The sequence below is a fragment of the Notamacropus eugenii genome, chromosome 2 (assembly GCF_028372415.1).
Source record: "Notamacropus eugenii isolate mMacEug1 chromosome 2, mMacEug1.pri_v2, whole genome shotgun sequence".
NCBI lineage: Eukaryota > Metazoa > Chordata > Mammalia > Diprotodontia > Macropodidae > Notamacropus > Notamacropus eugenii.
The window spans coordinates 92347025-92371825 of NC_092873.1; the positions used below are offsets into that span (position 1 = coordinate 92347025).

The 24801-nt window shown below is 39.6% G+C and overlaps 1 protein-coding gene across 5 annotated transcripts in view; it reads left to right on the forward strand.

Moving 5' to 3' along the window:
* PPARD (peroxisome proliferator activated receptor delta) overlaps positions 1–24801 on the forward strand; it is a 71250-nt gene that overhangs the window by 10158 nt on the left and 36291 nt on the right. For 3 of the 5 annotated variants that reach the window (XM_072641850.1, XM_072641853.1, XM_072641855.1), the window contains exon 2: positions 8613–8701. The exons of the other annotated variants lie outside the window; for them this stretch is intronic. The gene's annotated coding sequence lies outside the window, so the exon portion shown is untranslated. The remainder of the gene's footprint in view (positions 1–8612; positions 8702–24801) is intronic. 5 annotated transcript variants of the gene reach the window in all.

Sequence of the window (24801 nt, forward strand, 5' to 3'; positions counted from 1 at the left end):
TCCTATTGACTTTCCAAGCTGTCTTAGGCTGGAAATTTGTTTCACTCTGTCATTTTGTGGGTTCTACTGCTCTAGAATCTATTTAGAGTTACTTTTATATGTACTTGGAGGGATTTGGGGGAGAACTCAAGCAAGTCCCTGCTTTTATTCTGCCATCTTGGCTCCGCCCCTCCTCCAACTCCCTTTAGCTGAAGGTTTTGGGGTTTGGTTTTCTGTGGTGTGTTTGGCACGCATGTAGCACTTTCAAGATTGTTGCTGCTCACTGACACATGAGGATGTATTCTCCAAAGAGGTAACCTTATTTTTGTAAACTTGGAATTTCCCATTATTTCAGATGTAGAACCATGAAAGGAGATTTGGGTGATATTCATGTGGGGGCAGAGCCCCAAATGACAAAAGTCCTGGGTTGCTACGATCTGCCAGTGTTTCTACACACAGAGTAGATGCTTGGTAAATATTTATTGGCTAAATAAATGAATGTCAGTGTCATTGCATTTTTGTTGGGAGAACCAAGACTTGCGTGCTCCCTTCTTTCAATATTCCTGCTGCCATGAGTATCTAAATGTCTGGAGTTACCACAACTTCCAGTCTGTGGTCTGCAAAATTGATTCCTCCATCTTTTTTGGGTCACTTCACTGTAAAGCAAACAGTCCTTCCAGCTTACAATGTTTGTTTTTAAGATATCTGATTTTTTATGGCATCCTAACTTTGGGTAGGTAATGTTCACTGTCCTGCTCTCTGTTTGCACACATGAGGGAGAACATGTACACAAGATCTGGTTGCAGTGACTGGTTCTAGCTGAGACCAGAGAAAAACATTAGGCTGTTCACTGTCAGAAATTCATCAGTGCCTTCCCTGAAATGCTGCCTGTCTTCATAGGCTGCTCTTTCCTTTCTCTGTCTTTCAGATTAGTTTGGTTTTTCCTGTTGTCAAATAGGGTAGTAAGCCTAGAATGTCTGTTGGTAAGGGCTGGGAGGGAATTGTTTACAGAGCTTGCAGAAAGAGAACAGTCAGGGGTCCATCTTGTTCTCATACCTACACTAAGTCTTCATGAAAGGAAATTTGGAGTTGTTGGGCTAGCGTGTGGTAGTGAGGAAGGAAAGGGGGCTTTGGGTGACTTGAGACTCTGAGAAGGATTGAGGTAGGACTTAGATCTATATATCTTTCTCATGGGGCTGCTCAGTGGTTTTTGGTTTTTAATTTTTTTTCATTAGAATCATCAGCTGGACAGTCAAAGTAATTTTTCATGCTCTAGGAATGGTCCACTTAGCTTATCCTTCTACTTCATATCCTATCTCTAATCCTAGATTTTTCTGAAAAGAGAAGTAGTCTGTAACATCTCTCCTTCCTCCCTGTCATAAAAATAGGAAATAACTATGAAAGCGTGACACTGGGTTTGTAAAAAAGTATGACTTTGTCAGTCTTGCCCTTACAGTTGTGCAATCTAGCTGGGGGAGTTAGGATGTGCAAGTTCAAAGATAAAAACCAGTAGTGGCAGTCAGCATAACAGAACCCTGAATTTAGTCACAAGGTCTGGATTTGAATCATAGCTTGTGACTTAGTGCCTGCATGACCTTGGACAAGTCAATTCCATATTTCTTATCTATAGAAATGAGGGAATTGGACTGTTTTATCTCCAGCGTCCTTTTTTGGCTCTGACTGCGCTGAATGGAATAACATATGCTAAACATGAAGTAAGCAGTGCAGACAAAAATTGTAGATACTCAGAGAAGAGAACGATTGCCAGAGTGTCAAGTGATTGTGGGCGAGGTGATACTTGAAGGAAGGGTATAACTTAGAAAATGAAGAGGAAGATGTCAGGGAGAAGATAAGAGAATGAATCTACATAGTATGTATATGAGACAGTGACTTCAAATTAAAATTTCAAGTTTATTTTAAATTTATATTACTAATCTCTTCACACTACTACTGCTGTCTAAACTGTTTCTCTTTTGGAAAACTGTGGTCAAATGACTATGATATGACCACGAGGGTTTTGTAAGGAGTGGAAATAGATATCTCTGATGTAGAACTATGAGTAAAATTGGTTTGTCTTCATTATTCATGGAAGATGAAGTTAGAGAAATAGAATAGTAGAATTTTAGTCATAGGAGGGGCCTCGTATCTAGAGCAACTTCTTATTCCTTCTTTGGTGCCTTGGATAGGCAATCATTCATCTTCTCTTAAAATGCTTTAAATGACAGGGAGTTCACTATCTCATGAGATGATGTATTTCATTGTTGAAACATTCTTAAGATCTTAGAAACTTCTTAGTAGAGTGTAGTGGAAAGATGATTAGACTCAACATTAGAATGCCTGAATTCACTTCCCAGTTTTGCTATTATCACTTGGGCATGTCACTTTACTTCTGTTTCCTCTTCTATGAAATGGGCAAAATTCCTTGTATTACCTGTCTCACAGTGTTGTAAGAGTAAAAAATTTTATGAATTCAAAAGCCCTGTAGAAATGTGAACTCCTTTGGTTATGGATGGTGGTTGTGTTGGCCAGATAGGGATTGTGAAAGGCTGAAGAGTATTGAGTATCCAGTGGATGGCCATGGAAGGTGGGGGCTTTTTTTTTTTTTTTAATTCTGGGGGAGGGACATGATATGATGAAATTAGAGTCGTAAAAAGATTACAGTGGCATATGCAAAATTGGTTGTAGGTAGAGACAATTTTGAGGCGAGGAAACTAGTTAGGAAATTGTAGTATTTTAGTAAAGCAGTTATGAGTAAGTTCTTTCAGATAGCCTAAATGAATGAATGAAAAAAGCTTTTAATTAAGTGCTTCCTGTGAGCCCAGCACTTTGCTGAGAGGCGGGATACAAATCAAAAAGCAAAGACATTTCTTGCCCTCTAGGAACTTACATTTTTATGAGGGAGACACCATTCATAACTGGCCAGGAAAGGCTATCGTTCTGCCATAATTTAAGCTTGTTTCATGGAATCAATCGGGAAGGAGACCAGATTTTATCCAGTCCAACCAATATCTGAGCTGGAATCTTCTAACAGCTCCCAGTGAGTGGTCATCTAGCAGCTTCTTGAAGGCTTAGTGAAGAACCCTGATCAGTTCAGTGACCAGATGTGACTTTAGGAATGAGAGTAAATCATTCCTCTACCTCATTCCATATCTATCTATCTCTCCTCTGAAGATGGATGTGGCATAAGGGATAAAATTTGCATAAACAGTCAATGTGTTGATTTGTTTTGCTTAGCTTATATTTGTTATTAGGGAGGGTTCTGTTGGGATAGGAGAAATTTTTGGAAAGTGATAGTATAGTGATGTTTAAAAAGAGAGCGTCAATAAAACATTTAAAAAGAAAAGACCTAGGGAAAGGGAGCTCAGGACTTCCCTTATCTCCATGTTTTAGTTTTTGATGTTTTCAGGAATCTTTTCTTTAGATCAAGCCCTCGGCATCATCTGTAGTTCTGCTCTCTGGGGTCAAGCCAAACTAATCTTGTCTTTCACGTGTCAGTTCTTCAGACCCTTGAAAACCACCATCTTGCCCCATTGCCCTGCCAGCTTTTCTTTTCTAGGCTAAATGTCTCCAGGTAGGGTAGAGTAGAGTAAGCTGAAACACTGGGAATTTGGGGTGTTGGAAGTGGCATCAGTGTGTATGTTCAAGCTGTCTGGTGTGAGAGTAGGACTTGGCATAGAAAGACTGTCAGTCTGGTCCTGAACTCCTAAAAGGACGAAGGGACAAGCGTCCTTTGGGTTGGTAGACCAAAGCCAGCAGAATTGATTGTGTGATAAATTTGGATTGAATGAACCTCAGAAGAGACGAGATCGTTACTGATGGTGGTAAAGGGAGAGTCTGAACATAGCAGTAAGGAGCAAGGAGTATTCCAAACCCTCCCCCCATGATTATTGGGTTGGGGGAGGGGTGAATAATATGAGTGAAAGTGCAGCCAGTGCCAGAAAGGGTGACCAGGGATGCTGAATCATCAGGAGGGAGCCTGGTCCCTTTGAGTGCTAGAAGGTGGAAGGATAGTGAAAACAAGAGATTTAAGATGAAAGTAAGTTTGCTAGTAAAGGAAGGAAGGTAAATCTGGAGCAGGGAATTGAGGGGATAGCATTGAGGGAGGGATAGGAGCATGGGATTGGGTTTGTACAATGATGGGAGTGGGGTTCAGAATCACTAGGGTGGACATAGTATAACAACAGGGTGACATTATGCTAACCATTGAAGATGAGTTCAGGCAGATTATCAGTGACTGGAGATAAGTTGTCTTTGAGAGAGGTTGGTAATTAGACTGTTCAGGGTCCTCCCTCAAAACCTAACCTCCTGGTGGGTGATGATGTTGAGTCCTGCGAAAAAGCCCTACTCCCAGTAGGTGGGAAAAAGTGAAAATTCACTCTAGGAGGATTGGTTTGGAGGTCAAAGCTATCAATTCTAGGTGGGTCTAATTCCGGAAACAAACAATTAGCATTTTCCCTTTTCCTTTCTTTCCTATTGACCAGACCCAGCTCTTACCTCCGTGGGTGGACTGGTCCCCTTCTGGAACTCTTGAGGGAGCATCTCCTGAAAGAAAAGGAAATTGGGAAAGAGTCAAAAAGATAACAGAACTTGGAGGAGAGTGAGCCTTGGGTTGAGGGGGTGATGAAAGAAATAGACCTAGACTAGCTTACCCAAGGGCCCTGAGTACCTAGGGTTTCTATTCTTTGATCTTTGAAATTAAAATTAACCAGATAATTACTGTTATTTGCTGTTCTATTGTCTTTGTTTTTAAACTTTTAACTGTTCTTTTCTGAAGGGGGAAGCTTCCCTTAAAAGGATAAATTATTCTCTGGGATAGTTGAAGATATTTTGGGATAGTCCTGGAAGGACCTTAAAGGTCATCTAGTTCAACCTTTATACAGATGAAAAAAATCTAAGGCCTAGGGAGGTTCTGTGACTTCAGAGGTGGGATTTCAGCCCAGGTTCTCTGACTCTGGATTCATGACCCTGTGTTGACATGCTGTATTCATTTTTGAATCTGCATCCATTTTCTAGCTCTATTTCATCTGGTTTCTTTTGTATTGTAATTCTCTATATCTTGCAAATTACACAGGCCTGGAAACAGCATAAAGTATATAAAAGTGTGTGTGTGTGTGTGTGTGTGTGTGTGTGTTTTAACGGATTTGCATTGCTCCCTCATATTGTTTTGTCTTATTCTAATCCTTTGAGCCTTCTCTTATTAGATTAGACCGCCATTGTCATTCTGATATTTGTAGAGTTTACTTTTCTTCCTCTATTGCATTCTACCCAGTGCCTATTAAATTCTAATTTGTTCTGACCCCTTTTCTAATTTGAGGTTTTGTGGAATTTAGCTCTTATGCCTGTGAGCAGGAGAGTCTCAGGACTTGGCTTATTAGCGTTCAAAGAAATATTTTTACAGTCTTCTATTAACTTCTCTACTTTGCAAAGTACCTGTTTGACTGGACAGACTAGTATTTTCTTCAAAGAAAGCTGTGTGAGCTATCAAGGCCTGTTGCTGGTCCTTGTACCAACCTTTGCTGGTAAGGTTGGGTGGGTGTGGAAGATTCTTCTTTCCTCAAGAGATTTTGTCCCAGATCCTAAAAAGAAGAAGCTTTAGTCATAGAAAGCACTACAGAAAAGAACACTAACCTTTGAGCCAGGACACTTGGACTTGAATGCCAGTAGTTGTGAAACTAGAAGCAAATCATTTACATGCAGTCTATTTCTTTTGTAATGTGGGTATAATGCTTGTACTACATATCTCACAAAGGTGTGAAAAGTCTTCTTTATCAGTTAATGAGCAAGCATTTATTAAGGGCATATTAAGGGCATATTAAGGGCAATTAGCAGTCCCTCAAGGTGTTTATTACTATTCTTGTTCTTGACTAGTTATGGCCAAAAAATTCATTATCCTTCAGCCAATCTGGTATCAGGCTGGAGCTTTACCAACCTACATATAGTGGATCATACTTGAAACTTTCTCATATTGAATGTAGGAATGAGTTTGGCCTTCACTACCATATCTTTTAAGAGCTCAGGGTCACCTAAAAGTTAAATAGTAAAACTATCTCAAAATGTTTTGACATCAGCATTTTTATATATTACCGAGAAAATCCAACAGGAAGAGATAGAAAGAGAAATTCTATTTAAAATAACTGCAGACAATATAAAATACTTGGGAGTCTTACCTGCCAAGTCAAACCCAGGAACTATATGAACACAATTATTAAACACTTGTCACACAAATAAAGTCAGGTCTAAACCATTGGAGAGATTTTAATTGTTCATGGGTAGGCTGAGCCGGTATAATAAAAATGACAATTCTACATAAATTAATTTACATATTCAGTGCTATTTGTTCAGTCAATTTTTCAGTTGTGCCCTACTCTTTGTGACCCTTTTTTGAGGTTTTCTTGGCAAAGATACTGGAGTGGTTTGCCATTTTATTAAGCTCATTTTATGGATGAGGGAACTGAGGCAAACAGGGGATAAGAGACTTGCCCAGGATCATATAGCTAGTTAGTATCTGAGGCCAGATTTGAACTTAAGAAGTTGAGTCTTCCTGACTCCAGATCTGACACTCTATCCACTGCTCCACCTAACTGCTATTCAGTGCCAGACCAATCAAATTACTAAAAAATTATTTTAGAGAGCTAGAAAAAATAGTAACAAAATTCATCTAGAAGAACAAAATGTCAAGAATATCAGGGGAATAGATGAAAAAAAAATGTGAAAGCAGTACCAGAACTCAAACTGTATGACAAAGTTAATCATCAAAATAATGTGGTACTACCTAAGAAACAGAGTGGTGGATCAATGGAACAGATCAGGTAAACATGCAGTAGTAAATGACCATAGTAATCTAGTGTTTGACAAATCAAAGATCCAAGCTTTTGGGACAAGAACTCATTATTTGACAAAAATTGCTGGGAAAACTGAAAAGCATTTTGGCAGAAACTGGGTATAGACCAACATCTCATGCTGTATATCAAGATAAGATCAAAATGGATTAATGATTTAGATATAAAAGCTGACATTATAAGCAAATTAGGGGAGCATGCAACATTTTAGATCTATGTGATAGGGAGATCTATGGATAAGGGAAGAATTTATAATGAGTTAGAGAGCATTACAGGATATAAAATGGATAATTTTGATTACATTGAATTAAAAAAGTTCTGCAGAAACAAAAACAATGCAGTGAGGATTAAAAGGAAAGCAGGAAACTGTGGGGAAAAATTTTTATAAGAAGTTTCTCTGATAAAGGCCTCATTTCTCAAATATGTAGAGAACCAAGTCAGATTTATACAAATAGGAGTAATTTCTCGATTGATAAATGGTCAAAGGATAGGAACAGACAGTTTTCAGAAGAAGAAATCAAAAATATCTGTAGTCATATAAAAATACTCTAAACCATTTTTGATGAGAGAAATGCACATTAAAATAATTCTGAGGTGTTATCTCACCTGTCAAATTGGCTAATATGACAGAAAAGGAAAATGACAAATGTTGGAGGGGATGTGGAAAAAGAGGGACACTAATGCACTATTGGCATTGTGAACTGATCCAGCCCTTCTGGAGAGCATTTTGGAACTAGGCCTAATGGGCTATAAAACTGTACATACCCATTGATCCAGAAATACTTCTACTAGATCGTTATCCCAAAGAGATCAGACAAAAAGATAAAGGACATATATGTACAAAAATATTTATAGCAGCTCTTCTTGTGGTGGCAATGAATTGAAAATCGAGGGGACATCCATCAGCTGAGGAATGGCTGAACAACTTGTGGTATGTGATTGGGATGGAATACTATTGTGTTATAAGAAAGATGAGCAAGATAGTTTCAGAAAACCTGGGAAGATTTACATGCATTATTGCAAAGTGAAATTCACAGAACCAGAAGAATATTGTACAACAATATTGTATGGTGATCAACTGTGAATGACTTAGCTGTTCTCAGCAATACAGTGATCCAAGACAATTTCAGGGGACTTATGATTAAAAAATGCTATCCACATCCAGTGAAAGAACTGATTAAATCTGAATGTAGATTGAAGCATGTTTTTAAAACTTGCTTTTTCTTGGGGTTTTTTTGGTTTGCATTTTCTTTTGCAATATGACTATTATGGAAATATTTTGCGTGACTGAACATGTATATTCTATATTAAATTGCTTGCCTTCTCAGGGAGGGAGGCAGAAAAAGAGGGAGGGAGAGAATTTGTAACTCAAAATTTTTAAAAAATGGTAAAAAAAAAAAAAAAAAAAAGGTCTACATGTAATTGAGAAAAACATAAAAGCAAAAATGTTTTGAAAACAGATTTCTATCCCCAGGCAGTTCTTTTACTTTTCAATCTGGGCTGGGGTTTGTAAAGTTGGGAATATCCCATCGATCTTTGCCAATATAGGAGTCCTCTCAGTGGTAAGTAGCAATTGAGAAAGGATTAGGATTCTTGGGTTCTAATGCTATATAACCTTGAACTGGCGTCTGAACCATCACTGGCACTATATTTACTGTAAGCTATGCTATTAGGATTATCTGTTCTCTCTGATCAAACCCACAGTTCTGTTATATTTTCTTTCTTTCTTTGAACCTTGCAATCTCTGATTTATTTTTAGTGTGTTTTCTCTTTCTGTTTCCATTTCCTGACTAGGGTGCTGCTTGGATGATACAAGAAAATAAAAGAGGAGCTACTGTGTGATAACTCATGGAAGCTTCAGCTGGGTACATGCATTCCTTTTGGTAAGAACCAAGGCAACTTACTATCTGCCCTCACTTACTAGTTCTTCCTCAGTCTAAATTCAGGGGCATCAGAATTTCCAAAACCAGGATTGTAGCTGGAGAGAAGTCTATGCTTTTATTTTCTAAAAATGAAATGAGTTTTTCCCAACAGTTAAAAGGGAAGGTATTAGTAATCCTATTACACCTCCTCTTCTTTTCTCCTGTCCCCCAACTCACTATGGTTATTTACATTTTGCTCAGTGTCAATCCTAGTATGAATGGAATCTGTGACCAAGATTTTTTGCTGAATCCTGAGGAATTGCTTCTAGATTTGTCCTGTGTGTCGTCCACTTCTACCTTTGGCTGGGATGCTTAGAAGACTCTGAGGAGCAGTGACACACAGCCAGCTTAGTTTCTCTTCAGCACCTTAGCCTTTCAGGTCCCTTTTGTAGAACTGAGATGATGTGGGAATATCTCCAAGGAGGCATCATGTATTCTTTATGCTATCTCTGAGAGGAGGAAGGAGAAACACTAGTTCAAATACTGCTCAAGCAACCCAAGTAAGGCAAGGCAAGGGGTCTGTGAAAGCATAGAAGCTCTTTTATCTAATCATCTCTTTACTTTGTGATTAACAAAGGGTAAAGTGTTGCTCCCAAATTCTTTGCTTAGCATTTGCACTGATAAGATTTATGAAATCAGAACAAGTGAATCCATCTGTTTTGAGATGGAATTGGCAGTCAGAAGTATGTTCACTCCTGATAGTAGGCGGATCCTATGTGTCATCTTTGACAAAGGATGAAGGTACTTTGTCATATCAGTTTCCTGTATTCCTCAGTTTCCCTTTTTGACCTGAGGTATTAAGTTTAATTTTCCTACCTACCATGCATAAGACATTATTGAAGGATAAAAGTTGGTTTGAGATGAAACCTGCTCTGTAGAAGAGGAAGTTGTGAAGGTCGATGTTCCTCAGCAGTGCATGGACTCTCCAATTTTCTTTTTCTGTTTAAAAAAATCTTTTATGTTCTTTTTGTTGTTCTTGCTTCTCATTAACTCCCTTCCCCACCTCCCCCAATAGAATCTTCTCCTGTAACAAAGAAATATAAGAAATATACTTATTATATAAATATAATATAATATTATAAATATAATAAGCAAAACAAATGGACACCTTGCCCATTCCAACCTACTGAATGCTTGACATGCCTGTATAGTGCCTGGAGCAGGGAGACCTGCCTCATTGTCATTTTTGAAGGCATTTTTGGTCACTGCATTGATCATAATTCTAATGTTTTTCACTGTCAAGTCACACTGGTAGCAATCAGCAAAGCTGGGATTTGAACTTTGTCCTCTGGATCTAAACCCAGTGTTTTTTTCTCTTTCACCATACTGCCTCCTATGTCTGGAGATACCCGAAATGTGGCCATATGCAGCAGATTATGGGAATTACTTCGAAGGATGACAAGGAGTAGGGCCTAGGGCAGGTGACATGTGGCCTTCTAGGTCCTTGGGTGAGGCCTTTTGACTTAGTCCAAGTTTTACAGAGCAAATCCTTTTATTAAGAGAATTTGTTGTATGAAGTTTGGATTCAATCAAAGGGCTGCACTTGACCTAGAGAGTCACATGTGGCCTCAAGGCCGAAGGTTCCCCACTCCTTTCCTAGGGTCCCTAACCTAGGAGGTTAGACATTGACTGGCATGGAGAACACTGAGAAAAGAGGCAGCAAAGGTCAGAGGCCCTTGAGACCAGAGCTAGAAGACAGTACAGATTGATATAGTGCTATTTTTTAGCTAGCTGGGAATGTTAAAGAACAGGGCATTAGAACTGGAGGTAAGGAATAAGAAATGGTGATGAAAACAGCTATGGTGAGTTAGGTGTTCCAATGCAATGTTTGGTAATTCTGAAGATGCGGTTCATATTTTCTCTGTTCTTTTCATTCTTCTCTCCATCATCATTAAGGATTCAGCATGCTATAGTAGAAAGAAGAAAGAGTGATAGGTCTGGAGTGTGCAGACCTGGCTTCAAATCTCTCCTCTGACATTTACTGCTTTGTGACCTTGAACAAGTTATTTAACCTTCCTAGGCCTTGGTTTTCTCATCTATAAAATGAGAAGGTTGGACTAAATGACCACTGAGGTCCCTTCCGGCTTTACACCTACAATCTTATGAATATTAATTTGGTTTCTTCTGCCTGGAAGTCTCCAGTGTTGGTTTCTTGTGTTAAGTAGAACCAAGGGGCTGAGTTGTTTGACAACTTAGAGGTCTTAGTGTCAAGCTCTTTAAGGGCTGGAGGAGTAGGAATGGGGGAGGGGGAGGAGGAAGGGGAGGTGCTCAGCCTATAGCAGTGAGTTGACAAGATGCAGAACTTTCTCTACTGGGTATATCTCACAGGTGATCAAAGTTGGTATCTCCTCTCAGGTCTCATTGCTGAAAGACTTGGTTTTTAGTTAATGAGAAAGCATGAATATGAAGCAGGCTATTTGGTTGGTTTTTTTTCCCAGGGTAGTAGTTTATCTTCCATCCTAGAATAAAATGGGCCCCTGGAGGTGAATAAGAAACTTGTCTCTGTTTTAGTCTGTTGTTTTTCTCTGAACTTGATGGTAGAAAGTTTAATTCTTTTGATGCATGATATTATACCATCATCATCAGATGAGTGCCTGCCTAAACATTTTTTTAAATTGTTATTGATATCTTTATTTCATTTCCCAGTATATATGGTCCTTCTTCCCACACTCAGAGAGCTACCCTTAATAAAATGGAATCAAAAAAGAAAAAGGCAGTTCAGCACATCTAACTGTAATTGTAAATTTTACACTTTTATATGTGAGCAGTTTGCTGCTGAAAGGGATGAAAAGTGAACTGTTGCATAAAGAAAAAGATTAAAAACTACTTTAGTGGCCTATGGGGACAAAAAAAAGAACTTTTGTGCACGAAAAACTTAAAATCCGTTATATGAAGAAATAGTTTTTCTATTAAAATGTGAGGACAGACACAACAAGACTAAATAGAGAACTTTGAGAACCTGTTTGGAAGCAGAAGAATGACTGAAGTGTTGTGGTGAGCTGAGCACTGTGGTCCCTCAGCTCATTTGCATATTGTGACTATTTTTAGAGCTTGAGAGATTAAAACTGCTAAAATGGCATATCAGATAATTGTTTCCAGACTATGAGAAAATTAAAAAAGGATTCTTGGTTTCATGAGCGACTAAAAGATGGGTATTGTGAGTTTTACCTCATAACGGAAAGATGGGTCACTGACAACTGGGAAGTTCTCATTTTAGCCATTAGGAGTAGTGAAAAACCTAGTGATAAAATGTTAGAAGGAGCAATCAGATGACAGGAAGACTTCATCTGTTGTAGTTGGGAAACCCAGTGATTGGAAGAGTAGCATTACTTTGTGTACTGACTGAAAAAAGGTTTGGGAGCTTTCTGATTAGACAAAAGTGGAGCTGATATGGTTTCAGCTGTTGCCCTTCAGTGTTCTCTCTACTTTGAGAGAGGTACAGCCTCTCACAGGCTGTTCTGAGTGTTCTCTCCTTACCACTTCCTGGCCCTACTCTGTTGAAAGGGAAAAGCAGAAGAGGAAAAGACAGGTCTTGCAGTTGCTTTGCTGTGAATATAGGCTGAAAGTTGATTGATTTGATGCAGAATCCTCTTGAGTGAAGAATTGACTGGGCTTCTCTACCTTTCCCAGAGAGCCAACCTGAGAAGCTTTGCAGATCTCTGGCTTACTGGAATAGCATTAATACTTTCTCAGCTCCTTTTTAGGGTAATTGTGAGTTAAAAGAATTTGTCACTGTTTCATCAGCTTGAAAGTAGAAGAGGAGCAGATTTGCCTAGCAGTAGAGCAGTTAGGATCACAAGGGAAACAGCCAGTAGAGAATCTGTTTTGTGTGAATTAGATTGAATTTTCCTAACTCATGTCCCTCTCTGCTTGGGTTTTTAAGTGTGTCCACTCTTCCCCAAGGACATTGTCAATGTATTTGTGGAAGTCTATGACCCAGATTTATGTTCTAGTTGTGATATTATTATTAATAATAATATTATTACTGGTTATTACTGTGTTTGCTTTATCTTCAGTAACTAATGTTTAACTATGACTGATTTCATCTTATTAAGTCGATGTTTTGTGTTTGAGTTAATGATGTCATACTGGTAATTGAGTTTGTATAAATGAAGAGCACATTAATGAAGACTTACAAGCTTCAGTGAAGAGAATGTATTGCTCTTGTAACAGTTACACTGAGAGAATTCTGAGAGAGTTGTAGTTGTCACTTTGTGGTAGTGGTCTACCTCTGGGAAGTGTAGACCTGCTGGTGTTAGGACAGGTTGGACACATGAGCCAATCCAGAGAAAGAAAAGGAGGCTCCATATCTCATGCCAGGGTTTCTGTATGGGAAGCCATGGCTTGGATGCCTACCCTCATCCATGCTATGTCACCAACATATCAACCAAGTTTGATACTTCTGAAAAGAAGAAAGGAAATTCCATTCCTATCCTTCTTCTTCTAGGCCAAGCTTATTCACCCAATGTTCAGTTTTGATTTTTTTTAATTGTTCCTTCCATTTACATTGTTATAATTCTAGTCAGTCTTGTTTTCCTGGTTCCATTTACTTCTCTTTGCAGTAGCTTATGTGTCTTGCACTTTTTTCTGTATCCTTCATATTTATTGTTCCAGATAGTACACTGATATTCTGTTATATCTGTTTTGTGTACCAGAATTTGTTTAACCATTTGCCATTTGATGGGTCTCTACTTTGTTTCCATTTCTTTGCTACTACAAAAAGTATTGCTTAAGTATTTTCCTTCCTACTCTTACTTTAAAGCCTAACTCAGATTCCATTTCCTCCATGAAGCCTTCCTGGGTGCCTTTGTCAGGAACAGCCTTTCTCCTTTGACCTCACAAAGTGCTCTTATCATGTATTAAAGTCATCTATGTCTTACTTTCCTCTAAACTCTGAACTCTGTGAGGGGTGGGAAGCATGTCTCATCTACATGTCTTATCTCCACCAGTTGGTGTTTAATAAATTTTCTGATTTGAATACATTGATTTTGATCTCCTTCCAGGTTTACTTGACTCTGTGACACAGAGCTTTGCATCTGTAGCAGTAGTAGAGTTCATCTTGATCTATTGCATCTATTCTATCTGTGAAACTGATGGTTCTTGTTTATAAGTCTTAGATTGACAAGTGAAAGGAATAGGATTATGAAGTGCATTGCCACGTAATTTCCGAAGGACCTAGTTTGTAAAGCAGTAGTGAGAAAGTTGCCTTTTGAGTACAGAGACATCACTTCTTCCACATCCCACATTTAAATCAAACTTCTGGCCCAGGAGCAAGACAGCCTGCTGCCTTCCCTGTTGAAGTCTGCACTGTTCTGTTTTCTCTTATGGCACTCCCAAGCTATAATTAAGTTCCTGTATGAAACTGTATCCCTCAGCTGGCACATACTGTAACTACAATCCCTAGAATTACATTTGAGATGATTGTTGTTTCTTAGGAGTCTGACTGGCCTCCACCTGATCTCCTGGAGACATAAAATGGGGGTCAGAACAAGCCAGAAAATGACTCCAGGAACTGTGTCTTAAGGATAGAGGCCCAGACCCTCATTATAAACTGGTAAGGGGCTGGAACGCTACTGAAGGGTGAAGATGACTTCATTTCACTTCTGGCTCCTTACTCATAGAATGTTTTCCCCTCCTGAGCCAATAACATGTTGATGAAACATGTTGCCATTGACTCCTCCCTGTCATAGAGAAAGGGTTGATTATATCTGTCCTTTTTATGAAAGACAAGAGCACTGCTGCCTTTGAGCCCGTGTTCAATAGGGGAGAGGATTGGTAAGACCCAAAAGGCATTTTGAACTTGTTGGAGAAAAGCATGTAGTCTTCTTATTTTGGTTAGGTAAATCTCTTAGAGGCCTCAGGGCCAATTACTTCATTTGGTTGGAGGTATTTAGGTTTAAGTAGGAAGCAGCCTTAGAGATCTATCTCAATTCCCTTTGTGAATGACTCTTGCTGTGGCATAAGTAGCATCAGTCTGAGCAAATTTGTGAGCAAGCGCATAATTTTACTCTAAATCTTCCTCACAAAGTCAAAGCTCCTTTTAGGGACGTAGGTCCAAACTACAGTTTGAAATGATGCTCAAGGTCACTCCCATCCACTTAGATGTTACCTTTTCTGGAACTTTTCCCATACGTTCTCCCACAGGTGAAACCGTATTTAAGGCATCTTCTCATGCTACTGTCTTAAGATGTCAGGATCCAACTGGTCAAGATCCACTAGAATGTTGCTAAATGCTCTTGTGTTAGCTGGCCTCCCTCATTGTTAGTTCCTGCTGTTATAAGTCTACATGGAGTTTCCCTCTCAAGCAATCCCCTGTCCTTAGTGATCTTTGTAACATATGTGGTTCAGTAGACACTATGTTAAATTATTCTTAGAGAGGGGGCAGAGCCAAGATGGCGGAGTAGAAACACACAAATATGCTAGCTCCGAACCCACAGCCCATGAAATATCTGTAGTAAAGAGCCGCCAATAAATTCGGGAGCAGGAGAAGCCACATAATAGTGGAGCGGATAAGATTTCTGTTCCAGAGGGACCTGCAAACCTCTCGCAAAAGGTCCGTCGCACTGCGGACGCGAAGCCCAGCCCTGCACCAGCCCCGGCACCGAGAGGAACAGATCCTAGCGGACTTCAGGGACAGGATCTCCAGCGGCCGCGCAGGTCCCTCCACCCACAGGTGATGGGGGTCGGTGAGAAGGTCTCTTTGGTGGGTCGAGAGGGGAGTGGGGTGCCCCCATACTCAGGCCCCCTCGGAAGGCAACAGCGGAGACGGGAGCAGACCGTGGCTCCCCAAGCAGGCAGGAGCCTGGATCCATTGTTGAAGGTCTCTGCATAAACCCCCTGAGGGAACTGAGCCCGTGAGGCGGCCCTGCCCCCACCTGAGCACCTGAACATAATCTCACACTGAATAGCAGCCCTGCCCCCACCCAAAGCAGTGAGGCTGGGAAGCAGCATTTGATTCTCAGACCCCAAGCGGGGGCTGGGAGGATCCAGAGGCGAGGTGGTTGTGAGGAGAATATTCAGAGCTCAAGTCACTGGCTGGGAAAATGCCCAGAAAAGGGAAAAAAACCAAGACTATTGAGGGTTACTTTCTTGGTGAGCAGGTTTCTCCTCCCCTCCCTTCTGATGAGGAAGAGCGGTGCTCATCATCAGGGGAAGACACGGAAGTCAGTGCTTCTACATCCCAGCCCACTCAATGGGATCAGTTCTGGGAAAAGGTCATAAAGAGCCCAAAAAATTTTCAAAATCATGTTAGAGAGGTGGAGGAAAAACTGGGAAGAGCAATAAAAGACTTGCAAGCTAAGTATGAACAACAAATCAGCACCCTGCTAAAGGAGACCCAAAAAAATGCGGAAGAAAATAACACCCTGAAAAATAGGCTAACTCAATTGGCAAAGGAGGTTCAAGAAGCCAATGAGGAGAAGAATGCTTTCAAAAGCAGAATTAGCCAAATGGAAAAGGAGATTCAAAAGCTCACTGAAGAAAATAATTCTTTCAAAATTAGAATGGAACAGATGGAGGCTAATGATTTCATGAGAAACCAAGAAATCACAAAACAAAACCAAAAGAATGAAAAAATGGAAGATAATGTGAAATATCTCATTGGAAAAACAACTGACCTGGAAAATAGATCCAGGAGAGACAATTTAAAAATTATGGGCCTACCTGAAAGCCATGATCAAAAAAAGAGCCTAGACATCATCTTTCATGAAATTATCAAGGAAAACTGCCCTGAGATTCTAGAACCAGAAGGCAAAATAAATATTGAAAGAATCCACCGATCACCACCTGAAAAAGATCCAAAAAGAGAAACTCCTAGGAATATTGTGGCCAAATTCCAGAATTCCCAGGTCAAGGAGAAAATATTGCAAGCAGCTAGAAAGAAACAATTCAAGTGCTGTGGAAATACAATCAGATAACACAAGATCTAGCAGCTTCTACATTAAGGGATCGAAGGGCATGGAATAGGATATTCCAGAAGTCAAAGGAATTAGGACTAAAACCAAGAATCACCTACCCAGCAAAACTGAGTATAATACTTCAGGGGAAAAATTGGTCTTTCAATGAAATAGAGGACTTTCAAGCATTCTTGATGAAAAGACCAGAGCTGAAAAGAAAATTTGACTTTCAAACACAAGAATGAAGAGAAGCATAAAAAGCAAAGAGAAGTCATAAGGGACTTATAAAAGTTGAACTGTTTACATCCCTACATGGAAAGACAATATTAGTAACTCTTGAAACTATTCAGTATCTGGGTACTTGGTGGGATTACACACACACACATGCACATGCACACACACATAGAGACAGAGTGCGCAGAGTGAATAGGATGGGATCATATCTTAAAAAAAAAAAATGAAATCAAGCAGTGAGAGAGAAATATATGGGAGGAGAAAGGGAGAAATGGAATGGGGCAAATTATCTCTCATAAAAGAGGCAAGCAAAAGATTTTTTTTTAGTTTGGGGAAAAAGAGGGGAGGTGAGAGAAAAACATGAAGCTTACTCTCATCACATTCCACTAAAGGAAGGAATAAAATGCACACTCATTTTGGTATGAAAACCTATCTTACAATACAGGAAGGTGGGGGACAAGGGGATAAACAGGGTGGGGGGGACAATGGAAGGGAGGGCATGGGGAGGAGGGTACAATTTGAGGTCGACACTCACAGGGAGGGACAGGATCAAAAGAGAGAATAGAAGTAATTGGAAGCAGGATAGGATGGAGGGAAATACAGTTAGTCTTATATAACACGACTATTATGGAAGTCATTTGCAAAACTACACAGATTTGGCCGATATTGAATTGCTTGCCTTCCAAAGGGAGGGGGAGGGGAGGGAGGGAGGAAAAGAAGTTGCAACTCAAAGTTTTAGGAATAACTGTCAAGTACTGTTCTTGCCGCTAGGAAATATGAAATACAGGTAAAGGGGTATAGAAAGTTATTTGGCCCAACAGCACAGAGGAGAGGATGGAGACAAGGGCAGAGAGGAATGATGGAGAAGAGAGCGGAGTGGAGATGGGGGCAATTAGAATGCTTGGTGTTTTGGGGTGGGGGGAGGGGACAAGGGGGGAGAAAATTTGGAGCCCAAAAATTCTGTGAAAATGAATGTTAAAAGTGAAATAAATAAAAAAAAATTTAAAAAAAAATTATTCTTAGAGAATATACCTTCTTAATGCAAAGAAAAATTACATTCAGACCACTCCAGATAGGTGCCTTGGTGGCCAAACCCTCACAGAGTGATTCCTTCTGCCACTATATGATTTTAGGTAGATTCCAGGAAGCATCTGACTCAGTGTAGCTCAATCGAGTCACACAGGTCTTCAAATACTCATTAGCTGTATGATTGACAAGTCACTTAATCTCTCTGAACCTCAGTTTCTTCATATCTAAATCAGGGCTAACAAGATTGCATAAACTCTACAGGGTTGTTGTAAGGAAATCAGTCATTTAGTAAAAACTCTAATATACTTTAGAAGTGGGATCTTTTGTTAAGCTTTTATTGCTGTATTTTATTGTTTGGTTATTTAGATTTGATAGTAAATGCATTTTTTAGAAAATGTAATTTGTGGGGTGGGTGAAGGCTCTTTTACTATTTTCTAGAAATTCTTCCTAAGAAGTTCTTGATTTTCCTTTTCAGAGACAATCTTAAGTCCCTTGTGCCTTTTACAGATTTGGATGTTCAACAGAAAATCCCAGAGGATTTCTTAATAGCCAGATCAGTTGTATTTTCTCAGTTCTGTGCTTCTGTCAAACTTGTGGGCCTGTTAAGGAGGTAGATTTGAAAACTTTGGATAACCTGGTTGGCTTAAAAAAGACTTCCCATTATCCTTTGGTGTATGTGCTTTTCTGAGGTGGTTATCCCTGTGACACTGCTGATCTGCACATTTGTTTTTGTAACCCAAGTCAAGTCAAGGTGAGCCACTATACCTGGGAGCCCTGACCCCATGGCCTGCCTCTTATGCCCTTGGCAATCTCATTCTCTTAGAATTCCTTATCCTGAAGGTTGTTCATTTTTTAAAATTAGAAACAAAGAATTACTTACAGGACCCTCTGTGGACTTTACTTCTGCTTTTTCAGCTCTAAAAGTCTGAGTCTGAATTACTGACTCATTTTTGTAAATCCTTTTATGGGAGAACTTATGGTACCTTCATTATGACTGCTTTTCACATCTTCCCATCTGAGCAGAGGTGCCAGGAGCCCATAGGAAAGAATTGCTGCCCAATAAAAAGTCAAAGACCTGGAGTGAACTCTTGCCTCAGGACGTAGAACATGGGTCTTTCCAGGGCAGGGACTCTCAATCTTTTGGGAATTGTGACACCTGCTGTTGGATTTCACAATGCAACTCCCCCTCCTTTCAAAATGGGCTGTGTGGTACTTATTTTTAAAATTAATGTTCTGGGTACTCTCTGAGATTTGGGTGGTCTGGAGAGACTTTTAATTTTTCTTTTAACTTAGATGTATCTTGTAGGTAGGTTTAGATTTCAAGGCCAGGGTTTGGCAAGAGTGTGTGTGTGCATGTCTGTCTGTCTGTATATATGTATGTGTGTTTCTCTGTGTCTTGGGGGCAGAAAGAGCTCTCAGACATGTGCATGTATTTGTATATATGTGTATGTATATATCTGTACACCCTTTCACTTCATTTCCTGTTTTCATTCTCTCTGCCTTAGGATTTCTATCTGCTTAGCCAAATGGACATACGTGGGAAAGTCTTTCTGGTTTGGTGTGTCCTGCACTTTAGATAGCACCCATGACATGGGCCTTGGGACCAGGTACACTGCAGGTTGTTAAGAATCACCATTACCACATCCCAGGCACCTCCCATACCACAGCAGCGCCATTGGTGTAGAGGTTTGACGTGCTACCTCGTGGTTTATCACGTCCTGTCACTATGACAGGTTCCTTACGAATGTTACTATGATTAGGCTGGGTGTATAGGGATTTTTTTTGAGAAAGAAAAGTTATGTAAGTCCCTAAATAATGTTACTTCTCCAAGCACCTTCTTTTTTGGAAGAGCTCAAAGGCTTTAGTGAACTGAGATCTTTCTTCAGGAGGAAGCATTTGGCTAGGGAGTTGGAATTCTCTTGAATAGAGTTGGGGGGAAATCTGATGTCTTCATGGAGTGGACAGCAACTTGTTATTGTAGAAAAAGCATGGATGATGTGGTGGACAGGGATCCAGCCTCCAAGTTAAGAGCATCAGTGTTCTTATCCTGGCTCTGCATCCTGCCTGTGTGACCCTGAGAAAGTCACAGAGCTTCTCAGTGTCAGAGAAAGAGAAATCTCTTTCCCCTCCAACCCCCAACTGCTTCCACCAAGAATGTCAGAATCCTGGAGAAACCTAGCCTCTCCGAGTACTACAAGAAGTGCCACATTCAAGTGGCTTCTGGCCTCAAGAATCACATGCTCCTTTATGTTCAGAAATCTGGCCTTCCTTGCTGCCAGAAAGCCCAGTGCCAGCTAGTAGGCAAACAAGAGCCTTTAATTTGAGAATAAGGCCAGATTTTCCCAAAAGGCAAAACTGCTTTGGTAGTTGACAATGTCAACAGGCTGAGTGGGGGCCTTAGCCAAGAAAAGGTCTGCCTTTAAAGGAACTATGCTCAGAACTATTCGTTTCAACGGTTTCCTTCTGGGTATTGTATATGGGGGCCCAGCACTTCCATTTGGGTGATGGGTACTCAGTACTGAACCCACTGAGATTTCATTAGTTAAAAGAAAAGAGGAGCAGATAGCCCTTAAATCAGGAGTAAAAGGGGCTAGGGCATTTCTCCCCTTTTCTGCTGAATTTCATGGGTTGTGTAGCTGTTTTTAGTTTGAGATTCTCTTAAAAGAATGCTATTTGGTATTTGCCAGAAAAACAAAATGACTGTGTATAAGTCCTTTGAGGGAAACTGGGTAGGATTAGGTAACATCAAACTGTCGCTTGTAGTTCATTGAGCATTTATCATGTGTGATCAGCTCTGTGCTACATGTTGTAGGTGGCCATATTCAAGATTCCTGTAACCTAGTTGAGGAAAATAGCCACATAGAATGACTGTGACATCTTGGATAAGTCACTTAACTCCTCAGTGCCCCAGCCAACTTTCACAAGGCTGCAGAACAGTTGCTAAATTTTGTGGGGGAGACTAAATGCTGTTGGAGATCTAAGAGATTTAAGATCTAAGATCAGTAATAACTGGAGTAATGGAATGTTCACAGAGTCCTTTCTTCGCTGTAATGTAAACCTCTGAGATACACAGTACAGGTAGGATTATTATCCCTGTGAGGCTCAAAAGAGGTGATGACTTTTGCTCCTGGTTGCAGAGGTACACACACTAGTAATCCTATAGAACTGGGACTTAGATTTGGGGTTTCTACCTCCAAGTTCAATGTTCTTACTATTTTTAAAAAGTAATTTTTTGTGTGCTAAACTTGACAACCAATAAATGAACATTTTTATGTACAAGGAAGAACAGAAAAAGATTTACTTAGGAAATTTAAATAGGTTTACCTAACTCCAGGCCCAGCATTCTATCCGCTGCACCACCTAGCTGCCCTAACTGGACCACTCACTTGGCCCTAAATAATATATGTATTATGATTGTTAGTAATAATAACAATGAGACATCATTTATGTAGAACTCTAAAGTTGCTAAGTCCTTTACAAACAGTATTATCTCATTGAATCCTCCCACAACTTTATGAGGTAGATAGTGTAAATATTCTCTTTTTAAAGATGAATTGACTAAGAATTGGAGTTTTAATGTGTTATGTGTGTCACCCTGAGAAATTAAGAGACTTAATCAGGGGCCCACTATTTCTTGTTCCCTGTGTGACTTAGGCAAGATACCTTCTACCTCTGGGTCTCAGACTCATAGACTAGACCATAAATAACTAAGGTCCTTTCTAGCCCCCAAATCTCAAGACTAACAAAATCTAGTAAGTGATGATGTAGAACTTAAAACCCAGGTCTTCTATACCAAAACTGTTTCTCTTTCCACTGCCCCAGTTTTGTCAGTTTACTCTTCTTTGTACATCTTAGCTGTATTTCCCCAACCACACTGTAAGCTTTAGGGCAAAGATCTTGTCCTAAATTGCTCTGCGCATCAGTACTTGTCTTCAGTAAATCTTGGTTGAATTAAGTGTCTCTTAGTCTATTTCCTACTCTCAGCCAAAAATGTTAGTTAAGAGTATGTCTAAACTTGTGCTACTCCCTGCAGAGTGGGAGGAGGGAAGTAGTTCCCACTTGTTTGTCTCCCGAGAAATACTAAGACTGGCAGAGGGAGCTGTTTGAAATGGTGCCACCCAGAATCAAACTAGCAGGTTGAGAGTTCTGCCTTTCTATTTGTCCTCAATAGCCCTACACACTGATCTCACTCTGGGGGAAGGGATGGTTGTTGGACTTGGACTTGAGTCACCCTGACAGTTAGGCTACATCAGATGTTCAGGGTCCACCATAACTTGGAAGAAGCATCATCAGCTTATCAGTTAGCAAGAGAGGTATTTGTTTGCCTATGCTTCCCCAGTTAGTCTCTTCTTTCTTGTCCTTCAACAAGCTCTAATCCTCTGTAGTATGAAACCTTGAGGAAGAGAAGTAGGTTATATCTCATTTTTGTTCAGAGAATCTTTGGAAGGCACAGCATTATCAGTGTTTTGTCTCTTCTGTATTTATGTTCTGTTCCAATCCCTCCATTTGAATAGCATAGATATGTTCCTGGCCACAGTGTTTACAGTTGGGAAACAGACTATATTCTAGGAGCTTTGTTGCGTGTTCTTGTACTCCCAGATTGATCCCTCCTGGTATTTGGTTCATTAAACTGGTAGATAGAGTTACATCAGTTGCAACTCTGTTAGCTGCTGCTCCTCATCAGGTCCCAGCGGTGCGCTCCTGGGGAGCTAATAGGCTGTTTTCATACCCAGCGTCTTACGTTGAAAATCTGCGTTGGTATCTTTTGCAATGAATCTGGCTTTTAGGGGACTGCACCTGAGCCATGTAAATTGTTAGAACTGGAAGAAACCTTAAAAATTGAATAGTCTAACCCTTGTTTAAGAAAAAAAATTAAAAGCTAAACTAGATCAACAGAACCCAGGGAAAATCAGTGACATGAAAAGAAGACTTTTATTTCTCACTCATTATTGTTATTCATTATTTTCAAAAATTGTAATGAAGCAAAAAAAAAGAATATAATAAATACTAATCTCTTGACATTCCAAATTCTATTATAATTTTATGTAATATACATATATATGCATCTTATAAAGTTGTGATCATGTTATATATGTATTATTTGCTTAATACTTTCATATACATTTATTGATGTATCGGTGTAGTTCACATACTTCATATGCAGTACTATATTTTGTTTATACTATTATTAGCTTGGCCCCTCCCCTAATGTTGGGCACTTGAGTTCTTAATTTTTTTAGAAATTATAGATGATGCTGATATGAACATTTGAACAAATTAATTTTTGCTTCTTTTGGTTATTTCCCTCAAGTTTAATTTATCAGGTTAAGGAAAATGAGCAGAAACCTCATTATGTATTGCCAAATGGTTCTCCAGGAAGATTAAACAAACTTGCTATGGTACCAACAATGAATAAGAGTATCCATTTCTGTGAATCCTGCCAACATTGGGTTTGGGTTTGTTTTTGCCATCTTAATTACAGTGCCATATTATGATAATTTGCGTTTCTTTAAATGTTAATGAGGCTGAACATTTTTCTAAGAGACATTTTACTCCTATGTAAACTGTTGGCTCATTTCCTTTGACTGCTTGACCAGTGGAATCTAAGTGCTGACCTTATGTAATTGCATGAGTTCTTCATGTGCTTTGGATAGCAAACTTTATCAGTTGTCTGTCACGAATATTTTCCCTTTGTGGTACTTTCCTTTAAATTTTTCTTTTATTTTGTCATACGAAAATAACACATGCAACCATATACTATCTCATACATTCTCCTTCGGTATTAGTCTCAGCCCATCCACTACCTGTCTCATATGAATCTTGTTCCTAAATCCTTTATAGGGTTGACCCAGTGCACAGGAGGAATTCATCTGATTCTCTTAATATTTCATCATTTTCAGTGCAACATTGGAGCTGTCCCTCACCCCTGAACTGTCTCTTTTCCTGATTATACATGCTCTTTAGCATTTTCCTAGTATTGGGGGGAGGAGGGAACAGTGTAAGAACCAGCCTAGCTAAGTCAACTGATGAATTCTTTGACCATGGCAGTCGATGAAACAAAGGAAAATACAAAATGGTTCCCAGGCCTCCATGGTCCCCTTCTGTTTCTGCAGCAGCAGTGGTGGAGTAGCAAAAGAGGAACAAGAGAATGTTCAGCATCATAGTTTTTAGACCATCTATAAGCATTTATTTAACTGATTCCATGGCTTGTGAGATACATGTCCAGTGACCAGTGAATGAATGTGTTCCTGGAAAAACTGAATTATATTAATCTTATTCTCACTATAAATAAAACCTAAAGTCAAAAGGAAATTGCAAAGAATGGCTTATAGGTTCTTTGAGGATCAAACAAAAGAGTTGAAGGAGTTGGTTTTATGGTGTGTCTGAAGACAAAAAATAATTTCATGGGACATTTGTATTTTGTATTGCAGTGACCCTGATAAGAATTACTAAAAAGATCATCATGAATAATAATGTAATTGTAGCTGAGGTGCTAACATTAATTGCAGAAGATGAGGAGGTGGAGAAATTCTACGAAGAACTAGTTCAGATTCTCCAGTTAAGTCAACATATACTCTAACACTGGCTCACTTCAGTGTAAAGTTCAGTCAAGTCAACAAGCATTTATTGTCCAGTACTGAATGCCAGGTGCTGGGCTGAGTAGTGGATATAGAAATGGGGGGAACAGCAACCCCTCCTCTCAAGAAGTTCACTGTCCAATAGGGAAAATAACATATATACAAAGAACTATGTAAAATAAGGTACATACAGTTTAAATTGGGGTAATCTCTGAGTAACTTAGGAGTAAGACAGGCTTCTTGGAGAAGGTGAGACTTAAAGGAAGCCAAGAGGTGAAGATGAGGACAGAAAGAGTTCCAGGAATGGGAGATAGCCAGTGAAAGT